Source organism: Schistocerca cancellata, chromosome 10, assembly GCF_023864275.1.
Source record: "Schistocerca cancellata isolate TAMUIC-IGC-003103 chromosome 10, iqSchCanc2.1, whole genome shotgun sequence".
NCBI classification, from domain to species: Eukaryota; Metazoa; Arthropoda; class Insecta; order Orthoptera; family Acrididae; genus Schistocerca; species Schistocerca cancellata.
In genome coordinates this window covers 67,992,475-68,013,779 of record NC_064635.1, presented here as the reverse complement: position 1 = coordinate 68,013,779, position 21,305 = coordinate 67,992,475, and the positions used below count along the sequence as shown (strand labels likewise).

General features: G+C 44.3%; 1 protein-coding gene and 1 pseudogene across 1 annotated transcript in view; one reads left to right on the top strand and one right to left on the bottom strand.

Moving 5' to 3' along the window:
• The window catches only part of LOC126106408 (uncharacterized protein CG43867), a 429,676-nt gene that overhangs the window by 196,330 nt on the left and 212,041 nt on the right, over window positions 1–21,305 (top strand). The gene's annotated exons all lie outside the window — the stretch shown is intronic.
• Window positions 3,661–3,780, bottom strand: LOC126107120 (5S ribosomal RNA; annotated as a pseudogene).

The following is a 21,305-nucleotide window of genomic DNA, read 5'->3' as shown; positions in this document are numbered from 1 at the left end:
GCCAGCCCGCACCGACCGACATCGATACCTCTCCCTCCACTCCAAGAAGAATCGGCTGCCATCCTCCAAGAAACCTTCCAGCATCTGATTGAACGTATGTCTGCGAGAGCGAAAGCTGTCATCAAGGCTAAGGGTGACCATATTGAATTCCAGCATTACCGATGGAGGGCGCCACGAGCTTGTAAGTTATTTTCAGCCAGATGTCCGGATACCTTTGATCACCTGTTTGATGGACTGGACAGATGTCTGCGTCTTACACGTTACGACCCTCTTCAACTGTCAGCGGTCTCTGTCAGTCAGCAACGCTGTACCAATTCTAATGCCAAATGTTTGTTGTTTTTCTTGTCTCCATTGTTACTAAAATAGTGCTGGTACCTTTTCCCCATTTTCTGTAATAACGCAGTATTTCAAAGCAATGTAAATTTTACGAATAAAAATTATTCATTTTTAAAAAATATTTATTTAGAAACTAGAAATTTTATCAAATTTGCTCTGGCTAATTGAGATTTCGATTTTTATCTGCTTATTAGCAAGAAATAGAAAATAACTGTTACAAGTAAGACCAAACAAATACTGAAAAATACGTGTTATTTAGAACCAAAATACTGGTATTGGTCTTAACCAGTCGGCTTTTCGCATCCCTAATATGGATATAGCCTGAACATCGAGCAAGAGCAGAGACTACTTTAGAAAGTGTGATTGACAGATGTTTAATGATTTGTACGGCATTACGTGACTTATGGAAATATATTTACGGTTAGAAGAAACTGTTTATTCTTTGACCTTTGAAATTTATCATGTGTATGAAAATGCTCGGTGAATACAATGCTTCTACAATTCTCAACGTGTTTTATCTGTACTTCCGTACTATAATAGAATACGTGTGAAGTTAACTTCGCTTTCGCGACTAAACTGCTGAACCAATTTCGATGAAATTTGGTATGGAGGTAGCTTGAATACTGATGAAGAAGATAGGCTACCTTAGAAAGTAAAAAAAGAAAAGTCTATAGTTAAAAGTTAGAAGTAGGGTATGCAATACTTTTTTTACAACAGTGAATATAAACTTAAGTTAAAAAATTATTGAATTTGTTGCACATGTCTTCTGGTTGCATGGGTCCGCATCACGCACCTTCTTCGCCAGATGCCTCGTCATTCTTTCTCGTTCTCTTCTATTCCTCCTCTCTCCATGGTTTCTTGGATACCGCTTAGCCACACTTTCCGTGATCTTCCTCTTCTTCTTCTACCAGGAGGTTTCCATGAAATTACTCTTTTGGACCATCTGTCTCCATCCATCCTTCTGACACGCCCAGACCATCCTAACTCCCATTCTTCTACTTTATCCGTAATACTACACTCCTGGAAATGGAAAAAAGAACACATTGACACCGGTGTGTCAGACTCACCATACTTGCTCCGGACACTGCGAGAGGGCTGTACAAGCAATGATCACACGCACGGCACAGCGGACACACCAGGAACTGCGGTGTTGGCCGTCGAATGGCGCTAGCTGCGCAGCATTTGTGCACCGCCGCCGTCAGTGTCAGCCAGTTTGCGGTGGCATACGGAGCTCCATCGCAGTCTTTAATACTGGTAGCATGCCGCGACAGCGTGGACGTGAACCGTATGTGCAGTTGACGGACTTTGAGCGAGGGCGTATAGTGGGCATGCGGGAGGCCGGGTGGACGTACCGCCGAATTGCTCAACACGTGGGGCGTGAGGTCTCCACAGTACATCGATGTTGTCGCCAGTGGTCGGCGGAAGGTGCACGTGCCCGTCGACCTGGGACCGGACCGCAGCGACGCACGGATGCACGCCAAGACCGTAGGATCCTACGCAGTGCCGTAGGGGACCACACCGCCACTTCCCAGCAAATTAGGGACACTGTTGCTCCTGGTGTATCGGCGAGGACCATTCGCAACCGTCTCCATGAAGCTGGGCTACGGTCCCGCACACCGTTAGGCCGTCTTCCGCTCACGCCCCAACATCGTGCAGCCCGCCTCCAGTGGTGTCGCGACAGGCGTGAATGGAGGGACGAATGGAGACGTGTCGTCTTCAACGATGAGAGTCGCTTCTGCCTTGGTGCCAATGATGGTCGTATGCGTGTTTGGCGCCGTGCAGGTGAGCGCCACAATCAGGACTGCATACGACCGAGGCACACAGGGCCAACACCCGGCATCATGGTGTGGGGAGCGATCTCCTACACTGGCCGTACACCACTGGTGATCGTCGAGGGGACACTGAATAGTGCACGGTACATCCAAACCGTCATCGAACCCATCGTTCTACCATTCCTAGACCGGCAAGGGAACTTGCTGTTCCAACAGGACAATGCACGTCCGCATGTATCCCGTGCCACCCAACGTGCTCTAGAAGGTGTAAGTCAACTACCCTGGCCAGCGAGATCTCCGGATCTGTCCCCCATTGAGCATGTTTGGGACTGGATGAAGCGTCGTCTCACGCGGTCTGCACGTCCAGCACGAACGCTGGTCCAACTGAGGCGCCAGGTGGAAATGGCATGGCAAGCCGTTCCACAGGACTACATCCAGCATCTCTACGATCGTCTCCATGGGAGAATAGCAGCCTGCATTGCTGCGAAAGGTGGATATACACTGTACTAGTGCCGACATTGTGCATGGTCTGTTGCCTGTGTCTATGTGCCTGTGGTTCTGTCAGTGTGATCATGTGATGTATCTGACCCCAGGAGTGTGTCAATAAAGTTTCCCCTTCCTGGGACAATGAATTCACGGTGTTCTTATTTCAATTTCCAGGAGTGTATAATGAGACTGTGTCCTGTCTCTTATTTCCTAATTTCTTACGTGGTCAAGTCGGAAAATTCTACAGGTTCTTCTCAAGTGGTTCATTTCTAAAGCTGTAAGTCTCTTTTTATTTCTTTCCGTGGATTCCCAGCACTCACTCTCATATGTTGTTATTGGTTTATCGACGGATTTGTATAATGAATTTTAACCTTTAAGCTCATTTTTGAGGACCAAAGCACAGGGTGTAATTTTCGGATGCTGCCTTTCCCTGCCTGATCCGCTGATGGATATCTCTGTCACATCTTCCATTCGCGTGGTAGGATAGTACCCATAAACTCTTTACACTCTTTAATAAGATGTCCGTCAAAGTCCAGGTTACTTCCCTCTTCTCCGCAACTTAGATATTCCGTGTTCTCAAAATTAATTATCAACGATTTCCTGAGCATGTAAGATATATCAACTTCATCGTTTACTGCAACAACCAGAACATCAGCAGAGAAAAGTGTGTACATACCTTGGTGCCGTATTTCAATCCCCGTGCCCACTGCACTTTCTACATCACAGATTCTTTTGCAGATACACCTTAAAGAGAGTGGGAGACAGACGGTATCCTTGCTTCAGTCCCTTAGCTATTCTAAAGGTCACTCTAGAAATTTTTTCCCTACTTTAATGACACATTCTGCTGACTTGTAGAGGTTTATGGTACTTCTTACATAAAAACTCCGCCCGAACAGGCCTTGGAAGGCCCCCTCGGCACCGACCGGCCGCCGTGTCCTCCTCAACCATCACTGGATGCGGATGTGGAGGGGCAAGTGGTCAGCACACCGCTTTCCGAGACCGGAGCCGCTATTTCTCAATCAAGAAGCTCCTCAGTTTGCCCCACAAGGGCTGAGTGCACCCCGCTTGCCAACAGCGCTCGGCATACCGGATGGTCACCCATCCAAGTGCTAGCCCAGCCCGATAGCCCTTAACTTCGGTGATCTCTGACGGGAACCGGTGTGACCTCTGCGGCAAGGCCGTTGGCACTTCTTACATAAAGTTTTGGCCTAATGTACATACTGTACAATGTAGAGCTAATACGGTGGTAAGATGCACAGAGGGATGCGTCCGCTCGAATTCCTCCAGATGTTCTGCTGAGCAGCAATGATTTACACGTACTGTGTCATCGTGGGTTGAGGTTGATGTAGGGTGTGGCGCATCTATGCCTCGTGCTACGCTTACTTGAACACGTGAGAGCAGCTGACGTTATTGCATGTACAGGGCTATTACAAATGATTGAAGCGATTTCATAAATTCACTGTACCTCCATTCATTGACATATGGTCACGACACACTACAGATACGTAGAAAAACTCATAAAGTTTTGTTCGACTGAAGCCGCATTTCAGGTTTCTGCCGCCAGAGCGCTCGAGAGCGCAGTGAGACAAAATGGCGACAGGAGCCGAGAAAGCGTATGTCGTGCTTGAAATGCACTCACATCAGTCAGTCATAACAGTGCAACGAAAAAAAAATGGCTCTATGGGACTTAACATCTATGGTCATCAGTCCCCTAGAACTTAGAACTACTTAAACCTAACTAACCTAAGGACAGCACACAACACCCAGCCATCACGAGGCAGAGAAAATCCCTGACCCCGCCGGGAATCGAACCCGGAAACCCGGGTACCGCACGACCACGAAATGCGGGCGTGCAACGACACTTCAGGACGAAGTTCAACAAAGATCAACCAACTGCTAACTCCATTCGGCGATGGTATGCGCAGTTTAAAGCTTCTGGATGCCTCTGTAAGGGGAAATCAACGGGTCGGCCTGCAGTGAGCGAAGAAACGGTTGAACGCGTGCGGGCAAGTTTCACGCGTAGCCTGCGGAAGTCGACGAATATAGCAAGCAGGGAGCTAAACGTACCACAGCCGACGGTTTGGAAAATCTTACGGAAAAGGCTAAAGCAGAAGCCTTACCGTTTACAATTGCTACAAGCCCTGACACCCGATGACAAAGTCAAACGCTTTGAATTTTCGGCGCGGTTGCAACAGCTCGTGGAAGAGTATGCGTTCAGTGCGAAACTTGTTTTCAGTGATGAAGCAAGATTTTTTCTTAATGGTGAAGTGAGCAGACACAGTGTGCGAATCTGGGCGGTAGAGAATCCTCACGCATTCGTGCAGCAAATTCGCAATTCACCAAAAGTTAACGTGTTTTGTGCAATCTCACGGTTTAAAGTTTACGGCCCCTTTTTCTTCTGCGAAAAAAACGTTACAGGACACGTGTATCATCACATTCTGGAAAATTGGCTCATGCCACAACTGGAGACCGACAGCGCCGACTTCATTTTTCAACAGGATGGTGCTCCACCACACTTCCATCATGATGTTTCTTAAACAGGAGATTGGAAAACCGATGGATCGGTCGTGGTGGAGAACATGATCAGCAATTCATATCATGGCCTCCACGCTCTCCCGACTTAACCCCATGCGATTTCTTTCTTTGGGGTTATGTGAAAGATTCAGTGTTTAAATCTCCTCTACCAAGAAACGTGCCAGAACTGCGAGCTCGCATCAACGATGCTTTCGAACTCATTGATGGGGACATGCTGTGCCGAGTGTGGGAGGAACTTGATTATCGGCTTGATGTTTGCCGAATCACTGAAGGGGCACATATCGAACATTTGTGAACGCCTAAAAAAACTTTTTGAGTTTTTGTATGTGTGTGCAAAGCATTGTGAAAATATCTCAAATAATAAAGTTATTGTAGAGCTGTGAAATCGCTTCAATCATTTGTAATAACCCAGTATAATAGCTTTCTTGCTTTCTAACCATCACCCATCATGCTGATATGCGAGCATAGCAGCGAGTTCCAGCTAGTCTTTAATAATTTCTTTGATAATTGCAGCAGTATAGTTTATATAGAGAACTCCGCTACCCATTATGCACGAAAATTGGATGTGGTATTAAATTTACAAACACAATAATCAATTTTTTCCCTTCTCCCTAATCGTGTGTCGTCGTAAACAACCAATGTACGTAAACTGTCAAACGTCAGAGACCAGACAGACTACTATGTTTGACGTATGGCAGTCTTTGCGATTACCTTAGATCACTCACAACCCATACGTAAATCCACTGCAGCATGCAGAGAAATCTGATGTGTGGAGAATTGGGTACAGATACTGCCGTTCATTTAGAAATTCTTATAACCTGTCCCTGTCATACTGCCTCTGTTGAACAAGTACTGTAATTACACTATCGTGTCTGTGTGAATACCGCCGTTTGAAATACATTGTGGCACTTTTTTTACTTTCTGATCCGTTGCATTTTATAGTCTATGTGGGAATGCCACTATTTGAAATGCAGCGTGGAATTTTTTTTAACGCCTTCATGTTAAATTTAGGCAATTGCAAACGGTTAATGCTTGACGAAATTCAATTATATTGAGTAGAGACTTTAAAAATAATTTTTTGGCGAACAGCGAAAATTGTTGCTATTAAATGTTTTAATAACTCTGCCGGAAGCTGGGTGTACTGCGAATACAAACTATAGCTCAGCAACTGCTACTTGGTATGCAAATTAGATTTAATGCCAGTTGTATCAACCGGTATCATATAAAATGACAGATTATCCCTGTGAAATAAGTAGGCTACCTGAAAAATCAACTGCCATACACACTGGAAACTCCATAGAATACGTTCCTCACCTATTGCTTAAGGTTAGAGGACCTGGAAACTTAATTCTATAAATTGCTTTATTAGTTGCAGAATCGAAGAGTTTGATCTGGTAAACAAAATGAAAAGTAAATAAAAGATGTTGTAAATCAATAAATAATATAGACACAGGTACGTATCTCTCAGAGATCATAGCCCTAGTATAATGCTATCATCTGAAGCACCGTTTGTTATTGCTTCTATATATGTATGTATTGAACTGTGGACGTAGAAACGACGGAGAGCGGAGAGCATTCGTCCCCGCCTTAGCCATCTGTGGTACACAACCCCACAACAGGCTGCAGCAGGCTGTTGATATACTTTCCGGGATGTGAGGTCGTGGTCCAAGAACTTTTCTGCTCCTTACGTTTCGTCCAGGACTGCGCTGGACTTCCTCAGAGGCGCTGCTCCGCTGAGTCTTGCCGACTGACTGGTCGGGTGTCTGAGAGCGACTTATATATTGTGAGAAAGGGCGCGTGGTTCAGGTGACACGTGATGAGCAGTGATAATCCATAGCAAAGATAAGGTTGACTATCGATTACCACCTTGTCAAAGATAAAAATTGTTAGCAATTTTGTAGAGCCACTGTCCATATATCGCTAAGTTTCATAGCCTCTTCTTTCCTATTAAAATTATCGTTATGTTTATAAATTTCGATAGCTTCTCTATAAAGCCGTGGATAGTAATTTGACGTTGTAGATAAAACTTCGGTATCCGAAAACTTCACTTGGTGGTTGCCTGTTTGAAGAGCATGTTCCGCTACAGCTGACTTTTCTATTTTTCCAAGTCGACAAAGACTTTTATGCTCTTTCAGTCGCGTGTTTACGCTTCTTTTGGTAGTACCAATGTAAACTTTACCACAGGTACATGGAATTTTATACACACCACATGTCGGCAGGGGAGGGCGTTTATCCTTCACAGATCGTAGTACTTGACTTATTTTCTTTGTTGGTTTAAAGATCGGTTTTATGTCATGTTTTCGTAAAATCTTACCGATCCGATCTGTTACATTTTTAATAAAAGGGAGAACTACTGTATTTTTCTGTCGTTGTGGTTCATTCTTATCTTTTGGGTTTCTGTTCCTTGGACGCAAAATTCTATTTATCTCTTTTCTTGAGTAGCCGTTTTTTTCAAAAGCCTGCAGTCCTGGACGAAACGTAAGGAGCAGAAAAGTTCTTGGACCACGACCTCACATCCCGGAAAGTATATCAACAGCCATGTCAACCGGTCGTGAAAGCCTTCATTCTACAGGCTACAGCAGTCTACCCACCCCACCACCGCCCCACACCGAACTCAGGATTATTGTGCGGTTTGGCCCCCAGTGGACTCCCCCCCCCCCTTGGGAACGTCTCATTACAGATGAGTGTGGCCCCAATATTTGCGTAGTAGAGTAATTATGGTGTACACGTACATGGAGACAGTGTTTGCGCAGCAATCGCCGACACAGTGTTACTGAGGCGGAATAAGGGGAACCAGCCCGCACTTGCCGAGGCAATTGGAAAACCTCCTTAAAAACCATACACAGGCTGGCCGGCACACCGGACCTCGACACTAATCCATCTGCCGGGCGGATTCGCGCCGGGGACCGGCACGCCTTCCCACCCGGGGAGCAGCGCACCAGACCGCACGGCTAGCCGGGCGGGCTCCTGTAGATGTTTATTGACTGTTCAATATGAACATCGTTCTTTTAATGATAATGAGATTACTGTTGTCTCATTGGATGCTTCTCATTTATCTGGGATTGCCGATGTACTCAGATTTGCATTAATCAAAAATGGTTCAAATGGCTCTGAGCACTATGGGACTTAACTTCTGAGGTCATCAGTCCCCTAGAACTTACAACTACTTAAACCTAACTAACCTAAGGACATCACACACATCCATGCCAGAGGCAGGATTCGAACCTGCGCCGTTCCAGACTATAGCGCCTAGAACCGCTCGGCCACTGGGGCCGGCTTTGCACTAATATTTTACTGTAAATTATTATAGATTCTCAAACAAGAACAGCTGCCAACATGAGTGACGTAGAGGTAAATATCCTCGGAGTAGTGAAGCAACTTAAATCACTTAATAAAGACAAGTCTTCTGGTCCAGAATGTATACCAATTAGGTTCCTTTCAGACTAAGCTGACGCAATAGCTCCATACTTTACAATCATATACAACCGCTCGCTCGACGTAAGATCCGTACCCGAAGACTGGAAAGTTGCACAGGTCACACCAACATTCAAGACATGTAGTAGGAGTAATCCTCTAAATTACAGGTCCATATCATTAACGTCGAGATGCAGCAGGATTCTGGAACATATATTGTGTTCGAACATTATGAATTACCTCGAAGAAAACGGTCTATTGAGAGAGATCACAGTTCGTAGTAATTGACGAAAAATCATCGAGTAAAGCAGAAGTGATTTATGGCGTTCCCCGAGGTAGTCTTATGGGCCCTTTTCTGCTCGTTATCTATATAAACGATTTAGGAGACAATCTGAGGTTGTTTGCAGATGACGCTGTCGCTTATCAACTAGTAAAGTCATCAGAAGCTCAAAACAAAAGATATACCTATAGTGCGAAATTTGGCAATTGACCCTAAATAATGAAAAGTGTGAGGTCATCCACATGAGTGCAAAAAGGAATCCGTTAAACTTCGGTTACACGATACATCAATCTAATCTAAAAGCCATAAATTCAACTAAATACCTAGAAATTACAATTACGAACAACGTTAATTGGAAAGAACACATAGAAAATGTTGTGTGGAAGGCTAACCAAACGCTGGATTTTATTCGCAGGACACTTAGAAAATATAACAGACCTACTAAGGAGACTGCCTACACTACGCTTGTCCGTCCTCTTTTAGAATACTGTTGCGCGGTGTGGGATCCTTACCAGATAGGACTGCCGGAGTACATCGAAAAAAGTTCAAAGAAAGGCAGCACGTTTTGTATTATCGCGAAATATGGGGGAGAGTGTCACAGAAATGATACGGGATTTGGGCTGGAAATCATTAAAAGAAAGGCGTTTTTCGTTCCGACGGAATCTTCTCACGAAATTCCAATCACCAACTTTCTCCTCCGAATGCGAAAATATTTTGTTGACACCGACCTACATAGGGCAGTACAATCACCACGATAAAATAAGGGCAATCAGAGCTCGTACGGAAAGATACAGATGTTCATTCTTTCCGCGCGCTATACGAGGTTGGAATAATAGAGAATTGTGAAGGTGGTTCGATGAACCCCATGCCAGGCACTTAAATATGATTTGCAGAGTATCCATGTAGATGTAAGATGTATATGTACATGTTCTCCAGCTTTTCCAACTTGTAATCCACTGAGAGGCATTCGCTGGCATACAGGCACTCCTTTTTAACCACAGCATTGTAGGGCTTTATTTTGGCATTCCAAGAGATGCACTTTTTGTTGTAAATGTTTGTAGTTAATCCGTAAGCTCTCTCCGTTTTTGAGATTCGGTCCCGCACAGCAGCTTTCTCCAGTCCGTTCTCGTGTACGGCGTCACCGGAGTTTGAATTTTTTTTTTCCCCTATCAATCCGTCCAATGTCTGTTTCAAGGAATTTTGGCCCTTGTTTGTCACTTGTCACGAATTTGATCATCTCTTTTGAGATCCTAAGTCCTGCCTTGCCAGCAATTCTGTCTAGTAGGTTGATCTGTATGGCCGCTTCTTCTAAGTTCTCTGAAAGTATTGCAAATTCATCAGCGAAAGCCAAGCAGTTGACTTTGATTCCTCCCGAGTTTCTTCCTAGACACAATTGTCACAATCTTCTCCAGGACACAGTATTGGTGATAATCCATCGCCCTGTCGCACACCAGTCTTGATTTCAAATGGCTCCCATAAACTCCACTTTGGAAGTTATGACTGTTAACGTTTCTCTGACAATGTCTGACAACTTGTTTTTGACCCCAATTGTTGTTTTTGTTATTATTAAGCCTTATACACACATAAAAAAAAATCCTTCATCTCGGTTCCGAGAGTTCCGGAACCAGTGCAGAAAATTCGAATGCAGATCAACACAACAAAAAACATCATTTCCGCCCTTTTTTATGGATCATGAAAACCGCACATTACATGTTGTGCCACCATACAGCAAGACTTTAAGAGGAGGTGGTCCACATTGCTGTACACACCGGTACCTCTAATAGCCAGTAACACGTCCTTTTGCATTGATGCACGCCTGCATTCGTCGTGGCTTACTATCCACAAGTTCATCTAGGCACTGTTGGTCCAGATTGTTCCCCTCCTCAACGGCTACCGTCGTAGACCCCTCAGAGAAGTTGATGCATCACGTCGTCCATAAACAGCCCTTTTCAATCTATCCCCGGCATGTTCGGTAGGGTTCATGTCTGGAGAACATGCTGGCCACTCTAGTCGAGCGAAGTAATCCTGAAGGAAGTCATTCACAAGATGTGCACGATGGGGGAGCGAACTGTGTTCATTGGAGGCGAATGTCTCGCCAATATGCTGCCGATATGGTTGCACTATCGCTCGGAGGATGGCATTCCCGTATCGTACGGCCGTTTCGGCGCCTTCCATGACCACCAGCGGCATCACATAATGCCACCCCAAAATGGCGGGCAACCTCCACCTTGCTGCACTCGCTGGACAGTGTGTCTAAGGCGTTCAGCCTGACCGGGTAGCCTCCAAACGTGTCTCCGACGAATGTCGGGTTAAAGGCATAAGCGATACTCATCGGTGAAGAGTACGTGTTGCCAATACTGAGCGGTCCATTCAGCATATTGTTGGGCCCATCTGTACTGCGCTGCATGGTGTCGTGGCTGCAAAGATGGAACTCGCCATGGACGTCGGGAGTGAAGTTGCCCGTCATGCAGCCTATTGCATACGGTTTGAGTCGTAACACGACGTCCTGCAGCTGCAGAAAAAGCATTATTCAACATTTCAACATGGTGACGTTGCTATCGAGATTCCTGCGAGCCATAATCAGTAGGTAGCGGTCGTCCTCTGCAGTTGCAGCCCTTGGGCAGCCTGAGCGAGGCATGTCATCGACAGTTCCTGTCTCTCTGTATCTCTTCCAAGTCCGAACAACATCGGTTTGGTTCACTCCGAGACGCCTGGACACTTCCCTTTGTTGAGAGCTCTTCCTGGCAAAAAGTAACAATGCGGACACGATCGATCCACGCTATTGGCCGTCTAAGTATGGTTGAACTGCATGCAACACAGCCGTGTACCTCCTTCCTGGTGGAATGACTGGAACTGATCGGCTGTCGGAACCTCTCCGTGTAATAGGCGCTGCTCATGCATGGTCGTTAACATCTTTGTGCAGGTTTAGTGAAATAACTGAACAGTCAAAGGGACTGTGCCTGTGATACAATATCCAGTGTGCCTGTGATACAATATCAAGAGTCAACGTCTATCTTGAGTTCTGGGAACCGGGGTGATGCAAAAGTTTTTTTGATTTGTGTATCAGACTACTTTTTCTGTCGTCGGTGAAATGCTAGTATGCTAGTGTAAAGCCTCTGAACGATGTCAAGCTCTTTCAACATGTCGGAGGGACCCTTCCCCCCCCCCTCCCCCCTACCACTTTGCGTGAGGAGGCTCACACAGGCTGACATAGACTCGTTGTTCGAAGAAACCCAGAATGCCATTAAACTCTTTAACTGTTTTAACAGGTTTTCTCTTTCTATTCTGGAAATACATGTAACAACTTTTTTCGTTTTCAGTTTTTGTCGTTGTTCACTCTTAGTTCGCTAACAAAATTTGCATGTTTTTTCCATGTTGATAGCTTCCATAGTGATGAAAGTGCGTGTCCTTATGAAACACATTACAGCAAAGTCCTGACAAAAGAAACGCTTTATAAGATAGGCAACGTAAAGTCGTAGCGTTTGCAATACCTTCAGATGACCTGTTAGTACACCGCCCCTTCATAATGATTTGTTATTGGCCGTCAGAAAAAGAGGCCTGAATAACTTTTAGAGCACGTTTTAATTTCAGTAACTCAGCGCTACATCGGGAGAGGTGATCCTGTAAATCTGCATTCTTTTTCCTGAGGTCTTATATTTCTGTTTCTGCTTCCAATTGTTGGCATTGTCGCATTCACAACTGTGTTTGTTTTCACGGTTAACGTTTTGTCTAGTAGTGATTTCTTCATTAGTTGGTAATATATTTACCTGTAAATATCTTCACTTTCTTATGGTAGCTTCGTTTTTCTGCCAGAATATTTCTCGCATTATTAGGCTCATTACTAAGCTCTAAATTAACACTGAGGATAGTAGACTTATAATCCGTTCATCATAAGAATAAACCGCATGTAAACAAACACAAACGCATTGATTGGTCGGAAGTCGTAGCACACGTACACTGGCGTTATTACGCTCTTGCAAGAAGGTCCTACTTACGTATTAGATAATTATTACTAAGTTACGTTAAATGAAACTTCAAGATATTCAAATGTATTAATAGCCATCAATGTTTTTCCTTATCACGCTGTAGCTGCGTAGTTTTTGTTTCGAAAATCGTGTACGGTCACAGCCTCTGCAGCGTTGTGCCTTGATTGTCGCGCTGTTATTGAGCAGTATGAAAGTGGCTGAGGCTGCTTTTTGTTCCGTAGTGAAACACGTGTGTGTAACACGGTTAAAAACTGCCGAGAAATATGCTGTTCTTAATGTTCTTCATAAATTTACGGAGGTAATCGGCTTTGAAGTTTTCCAGCGACTGTGTGTAATACAGTTGATTTATGAACCCACATTGTACGTGTAGCGCAGACGGTAACGTAACGGAATATTAAGCAAATACAGTTAATGGTTGAAATCTACCCACGCTGGCACGGTAGCTCAGCGTGTTCGGTCAGAGGGTTAGCTGTCCTCTGTGAAAAACGATGAACTTGAATAAACATCATGGGACGTCCGCCCCGAAAAAAAAGAAAATCTTCCCCGTATCATTTTTTATCTTCGTAATTATAAAATTCGTTATCATTTTATGAATAATGCACGTCGTCTTGTGTCTAATTACATATTCGACGCAAAATTGGACGTTCGAAATATTGTACAATACACACCGAAAGAGTGTCAGCATTGGAGAAGGGAGAAAGACTTCCAATCTTGAGTGCAAGAAATGTCAATACGAAATCTGGAGCAGCAGTCCTGGTTTATCTGAAAAACTGTGAGATGTATCTACCATCAAGATTATCAGCCATCAGTGGTGGGAAATCGATTTTCTTAACAATGGCTCCGCGTGTATTTTATCGCAGTAGACCGAGTAACGTGGATGAAGCAGTCATACGAAGTAAAGTATTTTTTTTTCGTGGGTGCCTAGTAATAGCTGTGTATATAAAATGTCATTTCCTTTGGTTGCCTATTGTAGTTCTCTATTTACCTCGCTAGAGAGTTTAGTTTTCACGTACAAGATTACATGTTTTTGCCTACGATCAAAACTGCTTTTCGAAAGTAAATGTGAAAATAATACAGCAACTGAAGAATGGCTGCTTTACGGAATGTGAACACTTTCTTTCATCGGAAGTGTATGATAAATATGAAAGTATTTCAGAATGAGATTTTCACTCTGCAGCGGAGTGTGCGCTGATATGAAACTTTCTGACAGATTAAAACTGTGTGCCGGACCGAGACTCGAACTCGGGAACTTTGCCTTTCGCGGGCAAGTGCTCTACCACCTGAGCTACACAAGCACGACTCACGGGCCCTTCTCGCAGCTTTACTTCTGCCAGTACCTCGTCTCCTACCTTCCAAACTTTTTAGAAGCTCTCCTGCGAACCTGCAAAACTAGCACTCCTGGAAGAAAGGATATAGCGGAGACATGGCTTAGCCGCAGCCTGGGGGATGTTTCCAGAATGAGATTTTCACTCTGCAGCGGAGTGTGCGCTGATATCAAACTTCCTGGCAGATTAAAACTGTGTGCAGGACCGAGATTCGAACTCGGGACCTTTGCCTTTCGCGGGCAAGCGCTCTACCAACTGAGCTTCTGTAAAGTTTGGAAGGTAGGAGACGAGATATTGGCAGAAGAAAAGCTATGGGTATCTCAGTTAGTAGAGCACTTGCCCGCGAAAGGCAAAGGTCCCGAGTTCGAGTCTCGGTCCGGCATACAGTTTTAATCTGCCAGGAAGTTTTATGAAAGTATTTGTTACGCTAAACTGTTTCTGAGTCAGTAAAATAAAGTTGTTGATAATTTCAGTAAGTAAATATTATTCATATTTTATACCATTTGCCTGCAAAACACAGTTCAGTATCAGCTTGCTTTTGTTATGGCAGATACGGCAGTTAAAAATTAGTTAGCTGCTGGAGGTCCCTCACATATTTATCCAAATTATAGCAACACACTGTTGCTGTAGTTTGTTTTGTAAAAAGTGGTGATGTTGAATGAATGCGTTTAACTGTATGATGAACAAATAAAGAAATATAATGTGTTCGTAATAAATTTATACCTAGAGCATTTTTGTTTGTTCTTCCCTTCTCTCTGTAATATGCTTTATCTTTGTAATCAAACAGTTGATGGATACTCCAAATATAAATAAGCTGCTCTTAAAAACTGAAGCTGGTACTGAGGTTGCAGATCTACTGAGAATGATATACAGACAAATTAACAGTAGTAGAAATTGATATCATTTACAAAAAAAGGTATACAGTGTTTTGACAAGCTGATGTAAAATCACTATTCATCAGTGAAGTATAAAACGGAAAACGATGGAATGTACTGACTGAGTAGTGCAGTATTTGATACGAACTGTTTTAGTGGGGTATGAAAGAGAGAGAGAGGTGGTGTAGAAAGGTGGAAAATTACACAATATGTTATTATTACTATTCTCCTTTAGAAAATTGAGACAATCACAGCTTCAGTTGTTTCCTTCTTTTCTTTTCTTCTCAAAACCTCTTCATTAATTAACAGTGTTTTTTCTTCCTTTCGTCTGTCCGTTTGTTCCCTGTTGCTTCTTTAGTTGAGACTTATTGAAGTTTCTTGTTTTTGAATGTACTTCCGAACTGTTTTCTGTCCTAAATTTCTTCTTCTCGAATTTTCAATTGCTACAGGTCTGTTTGTGTGCTTTCTTTTACAATGTTAAAAATGTTCTTTGTGAGTCTGTTTTCATCCATTATACATAGGTGTCTTTAGAACTACAGGTACCTTCCCCAAAATGTATCTGAGAAGTATACGTATCTTTCCCAAAATTTATCTGTGATGTTGTCTGTGTGTTTGTAGAGTTCCTTTGTAGGTTGTCTGACCCAGGTTCCATCTCGGAGAACAGCACCGTGGAGTTTTCTAAGAATTTTGCATTATTGTTTGTCTATGTCATGAATCTTTATCATCATGTACTCGAAGTATGAATTAAAAAACGGCTTCAGTCACAATTTTTCGTGTTTTATTCAGTACACGATGCATTTCGGACCCTGTGGGTCCATCTTCAGGTGACATTCGTCTTAATACACGATTTATTTGTTCTCTTGAATGAGATGAAATGCATATTCCTGTCACGAAAAGGTTTGATGTTAGGTTACGAACTTCGTAAGTCAGACGAGGAAAGTATGTGTGAATTAGTGGAAAAGATGAATACTGTGAACTTACCAAATAATCGAAGAAAATTGTTTTTAACGTTTTAGTAGCAGTATAAGTTTTTCCTCCATCGTTTAACTATTGCTTTATTTTTTGCGGAATGGACAGTTAAAGGAATAACGTACCTGGATTGCTGGAGATTACGGCTTCACCCACACCTGTTGGAACGGGAGGAGAATGTGACTTCTGTACGGAACAGAGATTCACCACATAGGCGCCAGCATGTAGCACGGCGCATCTCCCTCAATAGTGAGCTGCTGCCCCAGCAGTGGGCGGGTCGCTAGGGGGTGTAGGGTGATATCGCTGCCGGGGTTGACTGCTCAGTGAAGGGGAGGGGGGGGGGGTTTCTTGCACTAAGCGATATTTGGATTATTGACTCAGTTATTAGTAAAAAGTAAGAATGCATGTTGTAACCGAGGCCATACAGATACCGAAAAGGCCTACCGCTGTGGCCGAGCGGTTCTAGGCGCTTCAGTCCGGAACCGCGCTGCTGCTACGGTCGCAGGTTCGAATCCTGCCTCGGGCATGGATGCGTGTGATTTCCTTAGGTTAGTTAGGTTTAACTAGTTATAAGTCTAGGGGACTGATGACCTCAGATGTTAAGTCCCATTCTGCTTACAAGGGAAGCTCCCCATCGCACCCCCCTCATATTTAGTTGTAAGTTGGCACAGTGGATAGGCCTTGAAAAACTGAACACAGATCAATCGAGAAAACAGGAAGAAGTTGTGTGGAACTATGAAAAAAATTAATAAAATATACAAACTGAGTAGTCCATGCGAACATAGGCAACATCAAGGAGAATGTGAGCTCAGGAGCGCCTTGGTCCCGTGGTTAGCGTGAGCAGCTGCGGAACGAGAGGTCCTTAGTTTAAGGCCTCCCTCGACTGAAACTTATACTTTCGTTATTTTCGCAAAGTTATTATCTATCAGTTCGTTCATTGACGTCTCTGTTCACTGTAATAAGTTTAGTGACTGTGTTTTGCGACCGCACCGCAAAACCGTGCGATTAGTAGACGAAAGGACGTGCCTCTCCAATGGGAACCGAAAACATTTGATCGCAAGGTCATAGGTCAACCGATTCCTCCAGAGGAAAACACGTCTGATATATTCTGTACGACACTGGTGACGGCATGTGCGTCACATGACAGGAATATGTTGTCGGCCCACCTAACTTGTACACGTAGCGAATGCGTAAAAAGATTCTTCTACCTTGCCCGATTTAGGTTTTCTTGTAGATGTGATAATCACTCCCAAAAAAGCGATGAAAACATAAGAGTTTGGCACATAAACTGAAAATAAAAAATTAAACTTTTCACTTGAGGGAAGACTGTGAGTCAAGACCTCTCGTTCCGTAGCTGCTCTCGCTAACCACGGGACTACGGCGCTCCTTGACTCCCAGTGTCCTTGATGTTGCATGTGTTGCCATGGACTACTCAGTTTGTATATTTTACTAATTTTTTCATAGTTCCACATAACTTCTTCCTGTTTTCTCGATTGATCTGTGTTCAGTTTTTCAAGGCCTATCCACTGTGCCAACTTATAACTAAATCTGAGGTGGGTGCGATGTGGAGGTTCCCTTGTTAGAATCATTTAGATACCGAAAAACACAATTTATTCAGAACCATAATGGTATCGGATTTAGCTTGTTTGCGGGAAATGCCCGCAGCTAGGAAAACGTGGCTTTACAGAGAATTGCGGAAATGTCAAGCACCTGTACCTGGTACTACGTGTCTTAGCAAGATACAGTAATGTCTCAATCGAGAAAGTAAGTCCGTTACGCCACTAAAGAAAATGAATATGTGCCATTCTGTCGCTAAGCTCTTTTTTTACTGCACTGCGACAAAAGTACATTCCAGCCCTACAAAGAGCTACACTGGCATACGAGGTCTGTTCAAAGAATTCCGGAACTTCGAGCACAAAAATTTTCTACGCCTACCTTTTACTTATTGTCGATTGCCTCCTTCGAGAGACAAGGGGCGTTTGCAAATTCCGTGCAAATTCCGAGAGACGGCGCCACCGGCGCGTATCGAGGTCATGTTTAGTTACTAGCATCTCTGGAAAGAACGCACACCACGTTTAAGCCATATTGGTCTATTTCTTTGTGTTTGGCATTCGTGTGAATCAAGAAAGTCGAGTGATTGTCAAAAAATGGACGAAAAAGAATTTCGTGTGGTGATTAAACATTACTTTATGAAAGGCAAAACGCCTCAGGAAACTAAAGAGAAGGTTGATAAACATTACGGTGACTCTGCACATTCGATTAGAACACTTTATAAGTGGTTTCAAAATTTTAGGAGTGGCGATATGGGCACAAATTATGCTGAACGTCCTAGACCCCCCTTTGGAGGTTACGACTCCAGAAATCATTGATAAAATCCATGATATGGTAATGGATGACAGAAGAGTTAAGTTGCGCGAGATTGCTAGTGCTGTGGGCATCTCGAATGAATGGGTACATAATATTTTGCATAAACATTTGATCATGAGAAAGCTATCCGCAAGATGGGTTCCGCGTTTGCAGCTGTTCAGAAAGAATCCGCAGGACTTTAAGCGTCGTTTCGTCACTGTAGATGAATCATGGATATATTACTACACTCCTGAGACCAAACAACTATCTAAACAATGGTTTACCAAAGGAGAATGCGCGCCAAAAAAGGCGAAGACCATTCCTTTGGCCGGAAAGTTTATGGTGATTGTCTTTTGGGATTCGCAAGGCATTATCCTCATCGACTATCTGGAAAAGGGTAAAACTATTACAGGTGAATATTATTCATCGTTATTGGACCGTTTGAAAACCGAGCTGTAAGAAAAACGCCGGCGATTGGACCGCAAAAAAGTCCTTTTCCATCACGACAGTGCACCAGCACACAGCTCAGCAGTTGTGGTCACAAAATTAATGGAAATAGGATTCCAACTCTTTTCAAATCCCTCCTATTCTCCATACTTGGCTCCCTCGGACTACTATTTGTTCCCCAGTTTCAAGAAATGGCTGGCGGGACAAAGATTTTATTCACACGAGGAAGTGATTGCAGCGACTAATACCTATTTTGCAGACTTGGACAATTCCTATTATTCGTAAGGGATCAACAAATAAGAAAGTGCGTTGGACGAAGTGTTTAAGTCTAAAAGGAGATTATGTCGAAAAATAAAAAAGGTTTACCTGATACACGTAAGTAGTATTTATTTTTGCACAGTCTTTTCTCCTCCACATTTGATACACCGCTTCCAACGCCGTTTCCACTTACGGAAGCAGTCTTGGTACGCCTCTTGCTGGATCGCGCGACGCGCCGTCTGCGGATTTTCTTTTATCTCGTCTACCGTTGCAAAACTTCGGTCCTTTCAACGGGGGTTTCAACTTTGGAAATAAAAGAAAGTGCGCAAGGGCCAGGTCTGGAGAGTACGGAAAATGAGGCAGTGCAGTGATTTCGTTTTTTGTGCAATAGTCAGCCACCAACAGAGATGAAAGTGCGGCTGCGTAATTGTGAATTGTCCTGCCACTTTTCAGGCCGTTTCCTTCTCACATTTCCTCGCAGGCGTCGCAACATGTCCCAATATTACCATCGATTAATAGTTTGTTCCTGTGGCACGAATTCATGATGAACTAATCCTTCGAAGTCAAAGAAAACTACCAGCATGGGTCTGAACTGACCCGAGGAGCTGTTTTTGGAGAACTTTTCCCTGCTCACTGTGAAGATGGAACCTTGGTCTCAATGTCATAATCGTAGTAGACCCACGTCTCAGCACCAGTTACCTCGTTCTCATTTGCGCGTTCCAAAAGCGAATGTCTTTCTGGTCTCGACTCATGAGCCGTGGGACGAACTGCGCGTCAACACAATGCATTCCTAGATGATGTGTAAAGGTTTCATGACATAATCCAAATGAAATGTTACATTCTTCTGCAATCTCTCGGACAGTCAGTCTTCGATTACCAAGCACAGCTTCGTTGACGCTCCTGACATGAACGTCGTCGGTAGACGTCGAAGGGCGTCCTGAACGGAGGCCATCTTCAATTTCCGTCCGGCCATTTTTAAACCGTGTGAACCATTCGTAACACCGAGTACGGCTTAGCCACTCATCACCGTAGGCTCCCCGTATCATTTCGTGTGTCACTGTGTATGTATTCCTGAGTTTCACGCAAAATTTGATGCACACGCATTGTTCCTCTTAACTCTGTCATCTCGAAATTCGTAGACGGTGCGACATTAGTTCTACTCAATACGGCACTGACCAATAACTAATATACGTACTGCTGTGTTGGCAGAAGAGCCAACACCTTGTTGCTAGAGGAGGCCGAAATGCACGCGTTAAAGCTCACGCAGGCTGGCGTGAGGTCTGGAACAGGTCAGAGAAATAAGACTAGCAAAACAGGAGGTAACTGGTAGAATACTTAACTTTAATCCACAATAGGTGAACATCTCTCTTGACTGTACATTAATAACAATCTCAATATAAACTGGTAATGGCGCCTTGCTAGGTCGTAGCAAATGACGTAGCTGAAGGCTATGCTAACTATCGTCTCGGCAAATGAGAGCGTATTTGTCAGTGTAGCTTCGCTAGCAAAGTCGGCTGTACAACTGGGGCGAGTGCTAGGAAGTGTCTCTAGACCTGCCGTGTGGCGGCGCTCGGTCTGCAATCACTGACAGAGGCGACACGCGGGTCCGACGTATACTAGCGGACCGCGGCCGATTTAAAGGCTACCACCTAGCAAGTATGGTGTCTGGCGGTGACACCACACGTACAACAATGAAACTTCCGGTAGTTAACACATTAAACACAGACGTGTGCAGGGATGCGAACCGCATTTCACTCCAATACACCATTGGCGCCAAATCAGGAATGATCCGGAATCTTTTGAACAGACCTCGGGTTAGCATGAGTCGGTTCCAGTTGTGACTCACTGATATTGTAGTCATTGAATTATTGTATTGTATGTTAACCGGGGGCCTAGAAACGACGGAGAGGCTCCGTCCCCGCCGCAGCCGCAGTGGTCCACAACCCCACGACGACTACCGCAGTCCACTTCACCACTCCGCGGCCTCACACCGAACCACTCTTTCAGGGTTCACAAATGGCTCTGAGCACTATGGGACTTAACTTCTAAGGTCATCAGTCCCCTAGAACTACTTAAACCTAACTAAGGACATCACACACATCCATGCCCGAGGCAGGATTCGAACCTGCGACCGTAGCAGTCGCGCGGCTCCAGACGGTAGCGCCTAGAACCGCTCGGTCACCCCGGCCGGCTTTCAGGGTTATTGTGCGCTTCGGCCCCCGCCTCCCCAGGGAACGTCTCACACCAGACGAGTGTAACCCCTACGTTTGCGTAGT